Genomic DNA, 19,480 nt, shown 5'->3' on the forward strand with positions numbered 1-19,480 from the left:
ATGTTTCGAGAGGCCTCTGCAATATTCTGGCAGTGCCCGTAGGCCGGATGAACTGACGCAGAAACTGTTTCTACGCTAAAACCTAAGCGCACGCCTATCTTCACTCGCGGTCTCAAAAGCCTTATTTAACGTGCATTCCGTCATCGGAATTACAAACACTTTGAAATCCCTCCATAATGACATCAAAGAACCACTTACATTACAACAGACGTAAGAGCAGGAGAGGCGAGGTACAGGTAGCGATCTTCAGCACTAAATTCAGGTAATGTGGCCTTATTTGGACGTCACCAGATGGCCAATGGCCACAGTTTAACTTCATGTCTTAACCGATATGTTGTGAAATACATGCAATGAGACTCTCTGTGCAATTTAAATTACACTGTTAAATGGTCTACGAAATAAAGTTAAAGGGGCCCGGGAGGGGGGGATACCAATGGCAGCTTCAGAGCCCTTGCGAACCACAAGCCTGAGTGCGCAGAAGTTACCACTAAGTTTCAAATGTCGTGGGTGCAGGGAACATAAGTTCTTGTAACACGTGTAAAATAAATATGGCGTCAGTCTGTCCGCCCCCAACTCACCCTGGGGCAGTTACTTTGGCCCTACAATGCGCATGACAGACTTCAAAATATACCCACGCCTCTTTGAGTGACAATCTGTTAAGGTCAATTGTACCGACACATTTGCTTAATAACCTCAAACACGTCTTATTTTAAGATAGATCCGCAGTGAAACATGTTTAAGAGATATATAATGCCAAAACGAAACATTTTTTTTAAGATTCGTTATTTTGAAATTATCGAAGATATTTTATTTTTGTAAATAGAACTCTACAGAATTTGTGTGCGAGGATTAAAATGAAATTCGAGAAGAGCTCAATTTTCCTATCACTTTCATTCCGATAAACCTCTAGTAAGACGTCTCCTTTTAAAGCACTATTTTGTGAACTAGAAATTGGGAAGCACTTTCAAAAGTGCTGTTAAAATAATGTCTTGTACTTTTGTTGCCAAGTCTTGACAAAGAAGTTTTAATAAACACCTCCCACACCCAAAAAGATTTAGAGACCCTAATCAACTGATGAGCATAAAATCTAATTTAATCCCTGTTTCTTGAGCCATATTGGAGATAAAACACGCGAACCGACACGTCCTGTTCATTGCCTTGAGCAGTTCTTGTGAATAACACGTGTCTGCTGATGCAAATGATTTTGAAATATAAAAACCACAAATTCTCACGTGCTTTCCAATTATAACAGAAGGAAGGCACACAGACATAAAACCCATTATGAACGTACAGTAGCGCGTAATAAAAGTTACCAAATCAACAATTCGCCTCATCAAATATTCAACATTCACAATGTCTGGTTCAGATACACAAACCTCTCAGTCAACAAAACCACATCGTTGACACCTCAAAATTGTGAATGTGTCACCTCTAATAATGGTCTGGAAGGACCGAAACTCGTTTGGCTAAGTGAATACACGCCTAAAAGAGCAGGTAAAAGTTGCTGATTTGATAATTTGTTGCTGTTATCACTGACAGTTCGCGCCTCGAAATCCTGCGGCAAAAACTGGAAACATTCTTTTAAAGTGTCCACTTTGCAATTCAAAGCTTCTTGTCTCTGAAATGTAAGGATTAATTAGCGCACGCAAACAGAAATCAACACGTGTACATGAATCGCGTAAAAACTGGAGGGATTTACTAATTTTGCGACGCTGTATCATGTGCAGAGATGTGGTGTTCAGTCAGACATATGAAGATGTAGAAACAGCGGCCTCTTCAGGAGGATTCGTGCCAGAACGGACTGACGAAAGGCGAGAAGTACAGCCGGCCATTGCTCGGATATTCCCATTCGATGTCTTGGTTTGAACAGTAAATGAATTTGTTTTCTTTTACCCGCGAACTAGTGACGTACTCGAAACGCACAGTTTCGTCCCGGCTACTGTAGAGTCCACGTTAAGCGCTTGAATTGGTTCCCATCTGGTACGAAGCCCCACAGCGCACAGATGCGCGTATTTAACGTGTTTCAACTTAACCGCAGTTATTAACACGAGCAGAAATATTACGTTCGGTTTGAAAACCATATTTGGTGAGTAAACAATAATACACGATTTGATAACACATCTGCCATATTTCATAGCTCTTTGTGGGGGGTAGGGGGTAGGAAGGGTAATTATTAAACACGAATTGCATGGGGTAGGCTGAAACACCACAACGCACCCCAATTATGTCGGATTAGCCACGTCACGTGTTTTAAACTCGCATACAGCGTATTGTAGCAAGCGATAGGAGCGTTTAAACATGTTTCCCCAGTTAATCCGTCGTTTGCTTATAAGATACAACTCCCTGAATTATTTGATTGTACAGCCCTCGTTAAAATAGTTTACTTGAAAACGAACCTACGGCAGACAAGAGTTAGCTGATACACGGGCGGTCTTTTTGAAGTACAAGACAAACAGCCAGGAAATACATACAAGCCCACGATGTGGATCATCAGCTTTACTGCAAATTCCATTTCTCCCCTCTCCCGTAGTCAGAGATGAGGCAGCGGGGGCTAAATCTGCCTCGCCGTCTTCCAGCACGCGAACAGTAAAATGGATTCTTCTTAATTGGTTCCTTGTCACCGTGGTTGAGGATGGCAGTGGTTTTCTTCAGTGCGACCGGAATCAAGCCACAAAAGAGGAGAGGCAAGGACTACATTAGAAATAATTACTTATCGGATGTGATAATTGTATAACCGGACTGGTTCCGCATAAACCCCCATGGATGTTGTGTCCTTTTTAAAGAGAAAACACTCACTCAGATAGTAAACAAGTCTTCCGCAGATTTTGTAGCCAGAACTTTCATTATCGTGCTCACAACCTCCCACGCTGCACCCTTGAGATTCATTTTAATATTATCCTCCCACCTGTGACTAGGTTTTGAAAGCCGTTTCCCACCTTCAGATTTTCCGATCAAAATCTTTTAAGGATTTGCCTGCTCCTTTCTGTATGCCCAGCCCACCGTGTTTCTTCCTGATATCAATATCCTAATAGTATGAATACAGGCCTACTATTTGTCACGCGTCTGGTTTCTGCTTGCAGAAACAAAAGCCCGCGTTCATCCCGCATTGAAACTGCTCTGTAATGCGACTGAAAGACATCCAGATTCACTCGTGAGCTCCCCCGCAAACTGTTTGAGAGAAAATCAGGTTAACGACGCATTTACAGAAACAAACGCATCGTAATCCAGCAAAGTGCTTCAGTCTAAAGCGGGGATCATCAACCTGCGGTCCGCGGGCAGGATTCGGTCCACAGCACCTCTCCACGTGGCCTCTCCAAAGTACAATACAAGGCACAATGTAATGTACTGCGTTTTACAGAGGGCGCAGGTCACGTCAGAATGTCTTCAGGAAAGAATCCGATCAGCGTTCCTATGCACTGTGGACAAGTTAACGTGTTACTCACTTGTTGGTGTATGTCGCTGTGAGCTCGACAAATCAAATTTTGATTTTCGAAACATTTGGACAACCTTTGTACAGCTATCAAATAATTTCCACAGATTATCTTTCCTTATGAATACTTAAACATTTTATCACTCAGTCCAATACAGGTCTCAGGTTATTCATAGAACTGACATTCAAATAACTACTAATCCGTTCCGACATTCAACTCCTTGACAATTGTGGACGTGAGGTTATTTTAAACCTGTCAGAAAAATTGACACTTCCCAAAATCAGTACAGAACTTTCTAAACAGGAAAAGTAATTTTTAACTCTGCTGGAATCAGGTGTTATATAAAAATATGGCCGTGTCATGGCCTGCGGCATGTCTGTACAGGTCAGAGTATGGCACATCACTCAGTGTAACGTCAGAGAAATTACATGCTTTCCACGTACGAGGTGCGTCCTCAAAGTAAGTTTCCCACTCGTCCCACAGCTAGCAAACCTTATATTGCGCGAAGCGACTGTGCGTACGTGATAGAGCAATGACGTAGCATGGCGCATGCACTAACGGCACTTCCCGCGTTCTCACATTAGCATCGTTGCAGCTGTTGAAGATGGAGGTTCTTATTCCAGCTCCCGCCGACTGTGAAGTGCCGTCAGTGATAACGCTAGGCCGCACACGGCTCGACGGACAGCAAGTCTCCTGCAGGAGTTCAGCTGGGAGGTGTTTAATCATTCACCCTAAAGCCCGGACCTCGCTCCCAGTGATTTCCATCTTTTCCTACACCTCAAGAAATTCCTGTCCGGTCAGCGTCAGCGTTTTGAGAATGACAGAGAGGCGGAGATGGTTGTCACACAGTGGTTCCAATCCCAGGCGGCAGACTTCTACGACACAGGTATTCAAAAGTTGGTCCCACGGTATGACAAATGTCTCAATTCCGGTGGCGAATATGTTGAAAAATAGCTGGACACTTGCTGTATCTGTTGCAATAAATATTTCCATGAAATTGTGTCTTGTTTCTGTAAACAGCCCCAGGGAAACTTACTTTGAGGACGCGCCTCGTATTAAAACAAAACAAACCGACGTCCCGTCTAAGAATCACGGATGTGCATTTACTTGATATGACGCGAATTGGAATTTGAAAAGCGAACCCAGATTGTAATATTAGGTTTTGTTTCGGTTACGTTGAGATAATTGTATGATCCGTCTGTAGTAGCAAATATTTCAATATGGCCCACTTCCCGTTCAGGCTGGACCAGCCGAAAACATAAAGGGCCGCCATTGTCGCAAATGACGTGTCATGTTGCGATTTCACTGGCATGATGGAATAATGTAATCAAATTCCGTTTTTGGGAAAACTCCATCATATTTAGCCCCAGTTATATTAAAATAATTTAACCCGAAATTTGATAGTCCTTGCCAAAATCTGTCCCAACCAATATCAAGCGGCATGACCCAAACGTAACAAACTGGCGAAAGATGCAGATTCACGCAGAATGAAATTCGCAGGAGGAAGTGGACCGTCAGAACAACGAAGCTTCACCAACGCAAACGCGTGTCTTAAACACCACGCATTACAGCAGAATGAAGAAGCTTTATGCGTCTTCTGGGTTGTAGCCAAGTGCAGTCTGGTAGCCGAGACAGGCGAGTTCATTAGTAGCGGAGGGGGGGTCTCAGCTGCGGTGACTCACCGATCTGTACACGGCTAGAGCTACAAACCAACTGAAGCTGACACCCCTCTAGCGCGTGATTCGGACGAGTCCATCTCATACGACGCATGCGCATAGCTTCTAAACAGGCAGAACCAACTTCGTTGCTAATCTTGCTCGCTTGTTTTTATGAACGACAAACCTCAACTCTGCTACTGTTGTCTTCCATAACACTTGGTGTCATATAAGTCTTTTTGGCAAGAAAAGTATCAAACTCCAGATGGCCCTAATGCACTTTGTTTACGTCAAATTTAAAGACGACTGGTGTCCATAGTAATAAAAGTTTTTTGTTAGTCGTGATGAATAATTGGTTGTCAGCTTACTGGCTTGTACTAATACGCTATTGTAGAAACGGAAATTTTCGCTACGTGTTGTGGTTCAGAACAGCAGTTGTCAGGAAAATGTTGGGAAGGGACGAAGCCTAACTTCCGCACCTTTTATAGCCCCAAACGTCGTTGTGCAGGCTTCAAACCCAGTCTGCTGAAAAGTCACTTGTAACTGTAATATAGAAACAAACATAATTCTGTGTCATGAGTTGGACGCTACAAATATCTTCCTGGTAACCATTTCAACACTCGCCTATTTTTCGCATTGTTGGGTTTGTGTTGCAATAATCGCGTTACCTTGAAGAACATATCAGTTATTCGTTTTTATTCCTTAAATAGAATGGTTCATTTTAAAGGAAAATCATATGTTGGCCGAGATTGTTTGAAGATAATATTTTAATGTAAGAGACGGATTGAGAAGTAAGGACCTTCATAATCTTTACTCTTCACTTCATATTATTATAATGGTTATGTACCTGGAGATTTAGGCGAAGGTAGAAGGATAATATTAAAATGTAATCTCAAATAAACTTGGTGTGATCGCGTTGATTGTTTGAAATACCCAGATACTGTCCAGTGGTGGGTCTTTTTGAAGTCGGTTAGGTTAGGTTAGGTTCACGAAAAATTAAGATATTTCGATAAACGTTCCTAAAAGATCCTACGCCGTTGGAGTTTCTCAGTTTTGTTACTGATAACGTCTGATAAATCCAGTCATTTACCCTGTCTACGAATATTGTGTGACGTGTTCATTGTCTGATAGTTCATGAAATGAAAGCCACGTTTCATCTTCAAAACTTAATTTATTCATGCTCTATTTTCTTTGTAAACGAGAAAATATGTGATATATTCAATTTTTAGTGTTTAGACTAAAAAATTATTTCTACTCTGATTTTGCAGATGATGTAACGTTTTCGTTGAATATGTAAACATAACCTAAATTTATTTACAGTTAGTTACGTATTTACGAAACATGAGTTGAAAACGTGCTAATGACGGGGGCAAAGCCCCTCCCCCTTCCCTGACCACCTGTTCCCTGAATAACACTGAACTCAGGCACATTAAACAGTTGAAGGAAAATGTTAATAATCTTGAAGAATTTAATTCTGTAAAAGAAGCTAATTTGAAGTACATTGATGAACTGATAATGTCAGAATGCTGTTAGCGAATGAATCCTTGAATGATATTTAAGAATCCAGTCCGTACCGCGAAGAAAACACTTCACTTCACCATTACAAAGATCAACTGGCTAACGCTGTTTAAGAAATTGATCGCTGATTACGGCGAGAACCACACAAAACCCATAAAGACAAGTGTTACTGATTGTTGGAGTAGGTGGTACGTATAGTTACCATTCCATTTAAAGGGTATAAAAGTAAAGTTTGGTGGTATTACTGCATCCATCTTCAGGCCGATATTTAAAGATTTCACAGCGGTGAGTATGAAGATTTCTGTCTTCTTTTGATGTTGAGCTGTGTAGTCAGGTAGATGTTTACTAACGTTTCGGAGGTCATACTGACTCCATCTTCAGGGCGATATTTGAGATTTTCACAGCGTTGAGTTTGAAGATTTCTGTCTTTTGGGATGTTGAGCTGTGTAGTCTGGTAGGTATTTACTAATGTTTCGGTGGTCATACTTTCTTCCATCTTCAGGGCGATATCTGAGATCTTCACAACGGTGTGTATGAAGATTTATATTTTCTCGGTTCTTGCGCTGTGTAGTCTGGTAAATGTTTTCTAACGTTTCGGAGGTCTTACTGCCTGTCATACAGAGTCAGTTCCGTGCAGAGCTCGAGTCAGCCAAAGACCGCATTCCACAACCAGACTCATGCATAGGAACGAACTACATCTCCTGCAATATAGGCATCCCTTCCTTACCACCCCTAAACAATGTACGTGACTGTAGTGATCAATGGCGCCCGACGACTAAACCGCCTATATATATCACACCAGTCTTCCCTCCGCCACATACAAACAGACGTGACGGAATTTGTTATTTTTCGAAACCAGAAACAAGTGTCAAGATCCGAGTTTCTTTCGACACTGCGCGTAGAAAATAAGTTTAAATATTGCAGAGCCGAGTGAGAATTCCATATGTCAGTAATGTTGAATTGTTCCTTGTCCCTTGAAGCGAGATCTCGTCTGAATCGTATTTAAGAATTCGGTCCGTACCGCGAAGAAAACACTTCACTTCACCATTACGAAGATCAACTGGTTAACGCTGTTTAAGGAAATAATCGCTGTTCGTAATGAGATTTGTACAAAACCAGACAAGGCTGTCGGTGTGCTTAAAAACCGCGCTGAACGAGTGTGGTCCACACTTTCTAGCTCAGATGGATGTGGGTGGTTAACTTGCCGCTGCCGGGAGCTTCATACTCGAGTAAAAGAATCTCTTGTAAACTTAACAACTGGAATGCAGAATGACAAATGCATGGATGATGTAGCTAAGAGAGAAATCTCTGTCCATTACGCATGTGCAGTTGGGTCACTGAATGAACTGTCCTTGTACACTGCGAGGTGTAAGCAGTAGCGACCGCGATGTACAGCCATGCACAAAACTACCGCATCCAACCGCTTGTCTGCAGGTTAGCCTAGCTTCAGGGACTAGCTAAAGGATCGGCATAAAAGATAGGTGAAAAGGAAAAGATTGACAGTGGAACCACGGTTCCGGAGAATCTGACGTAAATACGTCTTTGTATTTGAGTTATATTTAGGCAATGAATACAATGAAAGGAAGTTTATATATTGGCTTTATTCTAAATACTCCCTTTATAAATGCTTTTCAATTGAGTATCTCTGCATAGTATGACGGAACTGCGCAGACGCAGAAGTAGCGTGCAGTGCGATGCGCCTTTGTTCGTTTAAATAAATGTTTGTAGAACCTAAACCATTCGAGATATGTAAAATCTGAAAACAGATTTGGAAAGCTCATGACGTAATACGTATTTCGTACGCAATATGTCCAGATCCATCTCTTACGGTTTTCGAGAGGCGAGCGCTTAACGCGGCAGATACATCGAAAATTGTACGCGTTGGTTCATTAAATTTACAATAAATGTATAAACAATTATAATTACAACAAAATACGTTACAGATTCTTAAAGGTCTTCATTTACTGATCATTTTACATATAAGTTACATTACCCTTACTCTCAGCATTCAGGAGGAATGAACGTTTAAATGTGTCTCGGCGCTGGATCATACAAACGCTGATTTGCCGAATCACCCTTCCGTATGGACGTATTTACGTCATTAAAGTACACGCTCCTTCTCAACATGGCAACGCTGGAGACTGAAGGCCAAGCAGAGTAGCGAAGCGATTCCCCCCCCCCCCCTGCCGGTCAGCTGACTTAGTGATTCATGTGCGCAGAGCAGTTTACCTTGACACGTGTTGCAACAAATCTGGGCTTTGCCGGCCGTGAGATAAAATCTGGTTGAAAAATAAGAAACACGTACACGGCCCAACAAAGCAGAGGACCACCATCTGTAATTTTAACACTTTACGAAAATTATTGTATAATATACCTCGTGCGCCTGACTGCTGCGATCGTGGGATCGAGTCCCACTCAAGGCCGATCACTCATGCAAGGAGATCACAAAGAGATCAGTCATAAAATTAACGAAGAAGGAAGAAAGAAAGGCCTAAAGAGAGAGAGAGAGCGGAACAAAGAAGCAACGAGGAATCCTAGGAGGGAGCGTAGCTTCGTCAATGTAGAAAGGCGAGAGAGAAAGAGAGAGCCACACTTGGCCCAGCCGATCAAGGCCACAGAATTGTACTCCTACACGGAACTATCAGCGTCACAACGCACTGCAGGTCAGGGCTGAAGAAACCCAATCATACACGATGGGAGATTGGCTTCGATTCCCGGCACCATTGCTACTTGGAAAAATGTCTTCGCAAAGACCGATTGTGGACAGTGACACTGAGAACCAGATGCGTCGTCAGAATTTGCAATCAGACGAAAAAAAAACACTTTCAAAATTCACAGCCGTAGTTCGGCGAGTTGCCACAGAATCGCTGTGACCCAGACAGTAATATACGAAGCAACGCAAAATCTCTTATCAACCCCGATCGTTATCATGGAGACGACTTGTGTTTTCTCTGAGATTATGAACTGAATTTGTACACAGACGAACTTCGGTCTTCAAGAAACGTATCGCCTCCATCTTCAGTGTAGAGTTTTCTACAACAGCGTAATTCATATTGGTAAGTCCCGAAAACAAGTCACGCTTAGGCCTATCTGCTCGTACCGAGAATGAGACTTCGCGTCCCTGACGAAAGCTGCGTCGTTAGCCTGAACCTCCGACCGATTTACCCCGTTCGAGACAGCAAGACGTAAACTCAAACAACGGACGCGAGAGCTTTGCAAGGAGCCACGTACCTTATCAAACGCACGGACGCAAATACTTTCCTATTGATGGAGTATTTCAATAATTCAGAACACGCTCCGTCCATTTTGTTGAGGAGAGAAGAAGGCACGACGTTTTAAAACGCGCCAAAGCTCGGCATCGACGTTCGACTTTTATATTTTTGACATAAATACGTCTATATTTTCGGGTCAGTTCATTCGGCAAAAAGTGAAACGAAAACAAAACGAAAAAGTGAAACGAAAACGTGAAACGAAAACGTGTAACTGCATTGTTATGTTACCTTGGAAACGTCAATTGTTTATCAACAAATTGACAATAATGGTCTTAATCAAACTTTACTGAATTGTAAAGCATGTATAAAGGTAAATATTTAGAATAAAGCCAATATATAAACTTCCTTTCCGTATAGACGTATTTACGTCAAGTTCTCCGGAACCGTGGTTCCACTGACAACTTTCTCCTCGCAACTAAAGCAGATGGCGTGAGAGAGAGTTTAAAGCAGAGAATTCAACGTAGAGGCGGGACAGAGACCGGTCTACGGTCCACTGCCTGCAGCGAGCGATACCACGTTCTGTCCCGCTGATATTAACGTGCGAACTCTGGGGATTGCCACAATAAATTTTGACCTGGGACGCTCAATCAGATGTTCCAGGGGCGCTGTCATCACTTTGCGTGCGTGGAGAGGGCTGATAAGGGACCTGTTTCGGGATGTTGTGAACACGGTAATGAACATTGAAATGCCGTAAAATATGAGTATTTTGTGGAGTCATTGTCAAATTCCACTAAGTACTTTACTCAGAATCACACTAGATCTTTTTTTTCTTTAGGGGTTAAATACCAAGTTTCACACTCCTATAAAGTAATTTGCTTTTGCATTTTGAATGAGAGAAATTCAGATGGAAGATTCCGAACTGCGGGTGTTCTCCGAATTTAAATGCCTTTAAGGAATAATTTTATTAACACTGTCCTTCGTCAGATGCTTTTGATTTCGAAATATCTGTCGTCTCTTTGTGTGACGGGTACTTAAATGGGATTTTAAATACTGTTAAGTTGGCTTAATCGTATTGATGGAGTGGCCTAAGACATGAATGTGGTTGCACGCGGTCCGAATCACTGAAGCGAGAATCGAACTCAGGACAGGGACCCCAAGTCTAGCCCGAGATCCCAGGAACGTCACCGACCTTGCAAAAGCGATCGTGGAACAGGTTTTCGTTGTGGCAAGCGATAGATGGGCGAGCATCGAACTCAGGACAGTCTCAAGTAGTCGCAGATGGAAATACAAATTATAATTCGAATCTTTAGGATGCTTAAAGTTTAGATTAAATATTATAGTAAAAGGTAGACGTAATAAAATCATGTGGATGTGCGTTCGGAGTATTGGTGACACGCAGTCTGCGTCGGGGACAAGACTACCTGTCAGGGGCGTGGCTTTCCTTCCTCTCTCGTGATTGGCCGGCTTCAGTTTGTAGTTGCTAGCCGCCATGATGGGTCGTCCTTGTGAAGCTCTAGTCTTTCAGATTGTGTGGTGGTGCTCGTGTGTTTAAACTGTGAACAAGTGTGCGTAATTATGCAGTGATACATCATAACAGAATACATAAATCGAGAGTTTTACCTTCTTTTAATTCTTGAAGATCACCCAGCTCGCTTTGTAGCAGACCTGCAGCTATATCAGCAGTTAAGGCTGGTTATTACATACAAGTGTTTCTTACTGTCTGACTGTACAGCATTAATTTCGTTCTCTCGTTATATGATTTATTTGTTCTGGTTACGATTCCTTTCATAGTTCGTGCTTCTCGATTAAACGTGTAAAAGAGGTCCATAGATCTGCGTGTTTGAATTAGCTGTAGATGAATCATAAGACGGATTTCGCGGCCCTCCTTTTGTTGTTCAGTCTTTGGATCCTTACCAGAGTAAAGAAAGCCGTGACTTTAAGTGGAAATTTTATGAAAAGGCTCGCCTGAAACACGGCTGCCCACGAAACCTGAAGAATTATCGAAGTGCTTCAATTAAAAAACCCATTAAATTACTGGGTGATGTGTTTGAAAATTATCATTTCGTGTTACCTCGTACGAAGCGTGTGTATGCCTCCTCGCCCTGATGATGGAAGGAGTAAGCTCATGTGAAAAGTCTGTCATCTTCAGTGCATGTGGTTCTTGTGGTGGATGAGGTGGCACTGGGGCATGTTTATTCTTTGATCATTTCGGTGTTCCTCCGTCTGTATAATTCCGCTGCCGCCTCATTCCATCGCAAGTACCAAGAATATGTCTCTTTCGAGTGGGTGCCGCGTAGCTGTTAAATATCGCCGCTCGACTGTACTTTTGTAACTATTACACACGATCAAGTTCACTGGCGTAGGTTCGTAGAACGTAAATTATCGCATAAATAAATTCGTCTGCGCTACAAATGGCTTGCTTATGCCCCCCCCCCCCCCCCCCCCCCCCCGATGCAGAGTTTTTCCTTTATCATGCTGAGCAGATACCCTGACGAAGTATTCTGGAATGGATGCTAATAATTTTCTTCTCACTTCGTATTATTCTGTGTTTCTTTCAGAGATGTCCTTATCGTCAACAGTGCGGCCGATAACGCGTCTCTTAAGTGATATCTGGATACCAGGCAACAGCAGTGAGTGTTTATTTAACAGTAGTTGAACCTATAACGAATAGTTACGTCATTGATCACAAAGCATTTTCGTTTGTATAGGACAGCGACAATCCTGATAGGTTTTCGTGGTTTTCCACAGTCCTTCGAGGAGCGTTCCGTAATTTTTCCTTGAATTAGACCACGACCGTTTTCTCTCAAATTCCTTCCAGCTTATTAATCGTAATATAATTCGATGTTGTGCATCTCGAGCTACGATTAGCGTCGTTAAATAAACCACAAGTAATAATAATCCGCGGTATGATTTACGGAAAGTAATGTTGTCAGTTCATGCATTGCACATAAAATTAAATTTTACAACCACGAAATTTCTATTGAATTACAACTTCGATCTTTCAGCTTTTCTGCACTGGGATGACAAAGATATGGATATTTAGCTGGCAACGATGAGTCTAAGGCTTATTGTAGCTCTGTGCTAGTCTCTTGTTTTAGAAGATTGTACCATAAAATCAAAGTTAGCGAATGTTTACTCCATAAATGCGATTGTGTGTGTTGTACATCGTGGCGTCACAGAAACCCGTATAATTACAAGTACGGAGGAGTTGTGTGTGACTTTCGACTTTCGATCGGCATCTTCCAGAGGCACAAATTCTAACAATCGTCGCCCGAAGGCTACGTGCATATTTCAGTCTACTGATAATTCGTATTCTGTAAGCAAATGCGCAGACGTCAAATCGAGGTGACTAGACACAAAGATGAATGCGTGGACAATCTATTTAGGTGTTCTGTACTTTGCAGGTAATGTGGAAATGCGACTAGAACGTGTTTGTCGGAGGGTTTTTTTTAATTATTAGCTGGTTTTTCTGAGTGCTTCCAAGCAAATACCAGGAATGTGCAGTGGTGTACAACGATTTGCTTAGAACGACATTTTACATTAGTCTATCAGTTCTTCTAAATAATATTTAAATATACAGTTAGTACCTAAATAAAAACGTCTTTATAGCAACAATCCATTTGTTAATGTTGTTTATTTTGAGCACATAAATTCATTGTGTGGGGGAAATGTAGATTTTTTTACCGTTAAAGTATATGGTGCATATAATTACCACTGAGACTTAAGGGTTATTAAAAACGGTCGCATACTCTTGAATAAAATAAGGTAATTTATTTCAAGTAACTCTCCGGAGAAAGAGCGCTGGCATATGTGATTTTGAGACGACTATTAGGCGTAGCTGGATAAGATCGTCATAAGAATTTTTGCCAACAAAGAAAGCCTGGAATGAAAATCGGAGAAATCGTTTCGAAATGTAAGCAGACCAACTTTGGCAGGACCGAAGGGACTTAGGCCACGATCTTGCGATTCATGGAAAATAATGTTAACAAATTGACCCTAGTGAGTTTTCAGCGAACCCACTGAAACACGAAGTAGATTTGTAGATATTTAAGAATCCAGTTAATACTTCAAAGAAAATACCAAACATCACAACTAGTTCAAGCCTCCCCAACTACCAAAATAAATTCACAGAAATAACAGCTACTTTAACGTTCTTGACGAATACATACGTACAAATACAAAGCGAGAGAGAAAATCGCCCAGGAGTGAACAGAATGTCTCCCATTTAATTATCCGTCAGGCTGCCTGTAAAAGGACATGATGCAGCTACTAACCAGTGAAATGTAAATGGCTACTGATATAACTGTTATTGTCAGTTACCAGTTCCTGTTATTTAAATAACAGCAGCAAACTGGTTACTGGTAATTCAGCTTGCCGACCTCAGCTACTGTTCAGTGAAACGTGATCGGTACCTCCACTAACAGCTACATGGCAGATACCAGTTCCACTAATTCAGAGAGTTGCTACAAATAACCAGTTATTGGAAAGTGCAGCTACTAACCAGTGAAATGTAAATGGCTACTGATATAACTGTTATTGTCAGTTACCAGTTCCTGTTATTTAAATAACAGCAGCAAACTGGTTACTGGTAATTCAGCTTGCCGACCTCAGCTACTGTTCAGTGAAACGTGATCACGATCTCCACTAACAGCGACATGGCAGTTATCAGTTCCACTAATTCAAACAGTTGCTGCAAATAACAGTTATTGGAAAGTGCAGCTACTAACCAGTGAAATGTAAATGGCTACTGATATAACTGTTATTGTCAGTTACCAGTTCCTGTTATTTAAATAACAGCAGGAAACTGGTTACTGGTAATTCAGCTGCCGACCTCAGCTACTGTTCAGAGAAACGTGATCACGATCTCCACTAACAGCGACATGGCAGTTATCAGTTCCACTAATTCAAACAGTTGCTGCAAATAACAGTTATTGGAAAGTGCAGCTACTAACCAGTGAAATGTAAATGGCTACTGATATAATTGTTATTGTCAGTTACCAGTTCCTGTTATTTAAATAACAGCAGGAAACTGGTTACTGGTAATTCAGCTGCCGACCTCAGCTACTGTTCAGTGAAACGTGATCGGGATCTCCACTAACAGCGACATGGCAGTTATCAGTTCCACTAATTCAAACAGTTGCTGCAAATAACAGTTATTGGAAAGTGCAGCTACTAACCAGTGAAATGTAAATGGCTACTGATATAACTGTTATTGTCAGTTACCAGTTCCTGTTATTTAAATAACAGCAGCAAACTGGTTACTGGTAATTCAGCTTGCCGACCTCAGCTACTGTTCAGTGAAACGTGATCACGATCTCCACTAACAGCGACATGGCAGTTATCAGTTCCACTAATTCAAACAGTTGCTGCAAATAACAGTTATTGGAAAGTGCAGCTACTAACCAGTGAAATGTAAATGGCTACTGATATAACTGTTATTGTCAGTTACCAGTTCCTGTTATTTAAATAACAGCAGGAAACTGGTTACTGGTAATTCAGCTTGCCGACCTCAGCTACTGTTCATTGAAACGTGATCACGATCTCCACTAACAGCGACATGGCAGTTATCAGTTCCACTAATTCAAACAGTTGCTGTAAATAACAGTTATTGGAAAGTGCAGCTACTAACCAGTGAAATGTAAATGGCTACTGATATAACTGTTATTGTCAGTTACCAGTTCCTGTTATTTAAATAACAGCAGCAAACTGGTTACTGGTAATTCAGCTTGCCGACCTCAGCTACTGTTCAGTGAAACGTGATCACGATCTCCACTAACAGCGACATGGCAGTTATCAGTTCCACTAATTCAAACAGTTGCTGCAAATAACAGTTATTGGAAAGTGCAGCTACTAACCAGTGAAATGTAAATGGCTACTGATATAACTGTTATTATCAGTTACCAGTTCCTGTTATTTAAATAACAGCAGGAAACTGGTTACTGGTAATTCAGCTGCCGACCTCAGCTACTGTTCAGAGAAACGTGATCACGATCTCCACTAACAGCGACATGGCAGTTATCAGTTCCACTAATTCAAACAGTTGCTGCAAATAACAGTTATTGGAAAGTGCAGCTACTAACCAGTGAAATGTAAATGGCTACTGATATAATTGTTATTGTCAGTTACCAGTTCCTGTTATTTAAATAACAGCAGGAAACTGGTTACTGGTAATTCAGCTGCCGACCTCAGCTACTGTTCAGTGAAACGTGATCAGGATCTCCACTAACAGCGACATGGCAGTTATCAGTTCCACTAATTCAAACAGTTGCTGCAAATAACAGTTATTGGAAAGTGCAGCTACTAACCAGTGAAATGTAAATGGCTACTGATATAACTGTTATTGTCAGTTACCAGTTCCTGTTATTTAAATAACAGCAGGAAACTGGTTACTGGTAATTCAGCTGCCGACCTCAGCTACTGTTCAGTGAAACGTGATCACGATCTCCACTAACAGCGACATGGCAGTTATCAGTTCCACTAATTCAAACAGTTGCTGCAAATAACAGTTATTGGAAAGTGCAGCTACTAACCAGTGAAATGTAAATGGCTACTGATATAACTGTTATTGTCAGTTACCAGTTCCTGTTATTTAAATAACAGCAGCAAACTGGTTACTGGTAATTCAGCTTGCCGACCTCAGCTACTCTTCAGTGAAACGTGATCAGGATCTCCACTAACAGCGACATGGCAGTTATCAGTTCCACTAATTCAAACAGTTGCTGCAAATAACCAGTTATTGGAAAGTGCGGCTACTAACCAGTGAAATGTAAATGGCTACTGATATAACTGTTATTGTCAGTTACCAGTTCCTGTTATTTAAATATCAGCAGGAAACTGGTTACTGGTAATTCAGCTGCCGACCTCAGCTACTGTTCAGTGAAACGTGATCACGATCTCCACTAACAGCGACATGGCAGTTATCAGTTCCACTAATTCAAACAGTTGCTGCAAATAACAGTTATTGGAAAGTGCAGCTACTAACCAGTGAAATGTAAATGGCTACTGATATAACTGTTATTGTCAGTTACCAGTTCCTGTTATTTAAATAACAGCAGGAAACTGGTTACTGGTAATTCAGCTGCCGACCTCAGCTACTGTTCAGTGAAACGTGATCGGGATCTCCACTAACAGCGACATGGCAGTTATCAGTTCCACTAATTCAAACAGTTGCTGCAAATAACAGTTATTGGAAAGTGCAGCTACTAACCAGTGAAATGTAAATGGCTGCTGATATAACTGTTATTGTCAGTTACCAGTTCCTGTTATTTAAATAACAGCAGCAAACTGGTTACTGGTAATTCAGCTTGCCGACCTCAGCTACTCTTCAGTGAAACGTGATCAGGATATCCACTAACAGCGACATGGCAGTTATCAGTTCCACTAATTCAAACAGTTGCTGCAATAACGAGTTATTGGAAAGTGCGGCTACTAACCAGTGAAATGTAAATGGCTACTGATATAACTGTTATTGTCAGTTACCAGTTCCTGCTATTTAAATAACAGCAGGAAACTGGTTACTTGTAATTCAGCTGCCGACCTCAGCTACTGTTCAGTGAAACGTGATCGGGATCTCCACTAACAGCGACATGGCAGTTATCAGTTCCACTAATTCAAACAGTTGCTGCAAATAACAGTTATTGGAAAGTGCAGCTACTAACCAGTGAAATGTAAATGGCTACTGATATAACTGTTATTGTCAGTTACCAGTTCCTGTTATTTAAATAACAGCTGCAAACTGGTTACTGGTAATTCAGCTTGCCGACCTCAGCTACTGTTCAGTGAAACGTGATCGGGATCTCCACTAACAGCGACATGGCAGTTATCAGTTCCACTAATTCAAACAGTTGCTGCTAATAACAGTTATTGGAAAGTGCAGCTACTAACCAGTGAAATGTAAATGGCTACTGATATCACTGTTATTGTCAGTTACCAGTTCCTGTTATTTAAATAACTGCAGCAAACTGGTTACTGGTAATTCAGCTGCCGACCTCAGCTACTGTTCATTGAAAAGTGATCGGTATCTCCACTAACAGCGACATTGCAGATACCAGTTCCACTAATTCAAACAGTTGCTGCAAATAACAGTTATTGGAAAGTGCAGCTACTAACCAGTGAAATGTAAATGGCTACTGATATAACTGTTAATGTCAGTTACCAGTTCCTGTTATTTAAATAACAGCAGGAAACTGGTTACTTGTAATTCAGCTGCCGACCTCAGCTACTGTTCAGTGAAACGTGATCGGGATCTCCACTAACAGCGACATGGCAGTTATCAGTTCCACTAATTCAAACAGTTGCTGCAAATAACAGTTATTGGAAAGTGCAGCTACTAACCAGTGAAATGTAAATGGCTACTGATATAACTGTTATTGTCAGTTACCAGTTCCTGTTATTTAAATAACAGCAACAAACTGGTTACTGGTAATTCAGCTTGCCGACCTAGCTACTGTTCAGTGAAACGTGATCAGGATCTCCACTAACAGCGACATGGCAGTTATCAGTTCCACTAATTCAAACAGTTGCTTCAAATAACCAGTTATTGGAAAGAGCAGCTACTAACCAGTGAAATGTAAATGGCTACTGATATAACTGTTATTGTCAGTTACCAGTTCCTGTTATTTAAATAACAGCAGCAAACTGGTTACTGGTAATTCAGCTTGCCGACCTCAGCTACTGTTCAGTGAAACGTGATCAGGATCTCCACTAACAGCGACATGGCAGTTATCAGTTCCACTAATTCAAACAGTTGCTTCAAATAACCAGTTATTGGAAAGTGCAGCTACTAACCAGTGAAATGTAAATGGCTACTGATATAACTGTTATTGTCAGTTACCAGTTCCTGTTATTTAAATAACAGCAGGAAACTGGTTACTGGTAATTCAGCTGCCGACCTCAGCTACTGTTCAGTGAAACGTGATCGGGATCTCCACTAACAGCGACATGGCAGTTATCAGTTCCACTAATTCAAACAGTTGCTGCAAATAACAGTTATTGGAAAGTGCAGCTACTAACCAGTGAAATGTAAATGGCTACTGATATAACTGTTATTGTCAGTTACCAGTTCCTGTTATTTAAATAACAGCAGGAAACTGGTTACTGGTAATTCAGCTGCCGACCTCAGCTACTGTTCAGTGAAACGTGATCGGGATCTCCACTAACAGCGACATGGCAGTTATCAGTTCCACTAATTCAAACAGTTGCTGCAAATAACAGTTACTGGAAAGTGCAGCTACTAACCAGTGAAATGTAAATGGCTACTGATATAACTGTTATTGTCAGTTACCAGTTCCTGTTATTTAAATAACAGCAGGAAACTGGTTACTGGTAATTCAGCTTGCCGACCTCAGCTACTGTTCAGTGAAAAGTGATCGGGACCTCCACTAACAGCGACATGGCAGATATCAGTTCCACTAATTCAAACAGTTGCTGCAAATAACCAGTTATTGGAAAGTGCAGCTACTAACCAGTGAAATGTAAATGGCTACTGATATAACTGTTATTGTCAGTTACCAGTTCCTGTTATTTAAATAACAGCAGCAAAGTGGTTACTGGTAATTCAGCTGCCGACCTCAGCTACTGTTCAGTGAAAAGTGATCGGGATCTCCACTAACAGCGACATGGCAGTTATCAGTTCCACTAATTCAAACAGTTGCTGCTAATAACA

General features: G+C 41.4%; 1 protein-coding gene and 1 long non-coding RNA gene across 12 annotated transcripts in view; one reads left to right on the forward strand and one right to left on the reverse strand.

Moving 5' to 3' along the window:
- The window catches only part of LOC110841044 (ryanodine receptor-like), a 317,152-nt gene that overhangs the window by 271,118 nt on the left and 26,554 nt on the right, over positions 1-19,480 (reverse strand). For 2 of the 10 annotated variants that reach the window (XM_087360116.1, XM_087360104.1), the window contains one exon: positions 6,541-11,369. The exons of 3 other annotated variants lie outside the window; for them this stretch is intronic. The gene's annotated coding sequence lies outside the window, so the exon portion shown is untranslated. Of the gene's footprint in view, positions 1-2,471; positions 2,647-6,540; positions 11,806-11,839; positions 13,697-19,480 lie in introns of those variants that run through there. 5 more of the 10 variants (XM_087360106.1, XM_087360108.1, XM_087360109.1 and 2 more) reach the window with 5 other exon arrangements.
- Positions 11,363-19,480, forward strand: part of LOC147871793 (uncharacterized) — a 32,352-nt gene continuing 24,234 nt past the window's right edge. For both annotated transcript variants that reach the window (XR_015538293.1, XR_015538292.1), the window contains exons 1-2: positions 11,363-11,504; positions 12,375-12,446. This is a non-coding gene — a long non-coding RNA (uncharacterized LOC147871793). The remainder of the gene's footprint in view (positions 11,505-12,374; positions 12,447-19,480) is intronic.

This window comes from Zootermopsis nevadensis, unplaced genomic scaffold (assembly GCF_977971745.1).
Source record: "Zootermopsis nevadensis isolate Lab colony 2312 unplaced genomic scaffold, Znev_1.0 Znev_ptg000038l, whole genome shotgun sequence".
In the NCBI taxonomy this organism is placed as follows: domain Eukaryota; kingdom Metazoa; phylum Arthropoda; class Insecta; order Blattodea; family Termopsidae; genus Zootermopsis; species Zootermopsis nevadensis.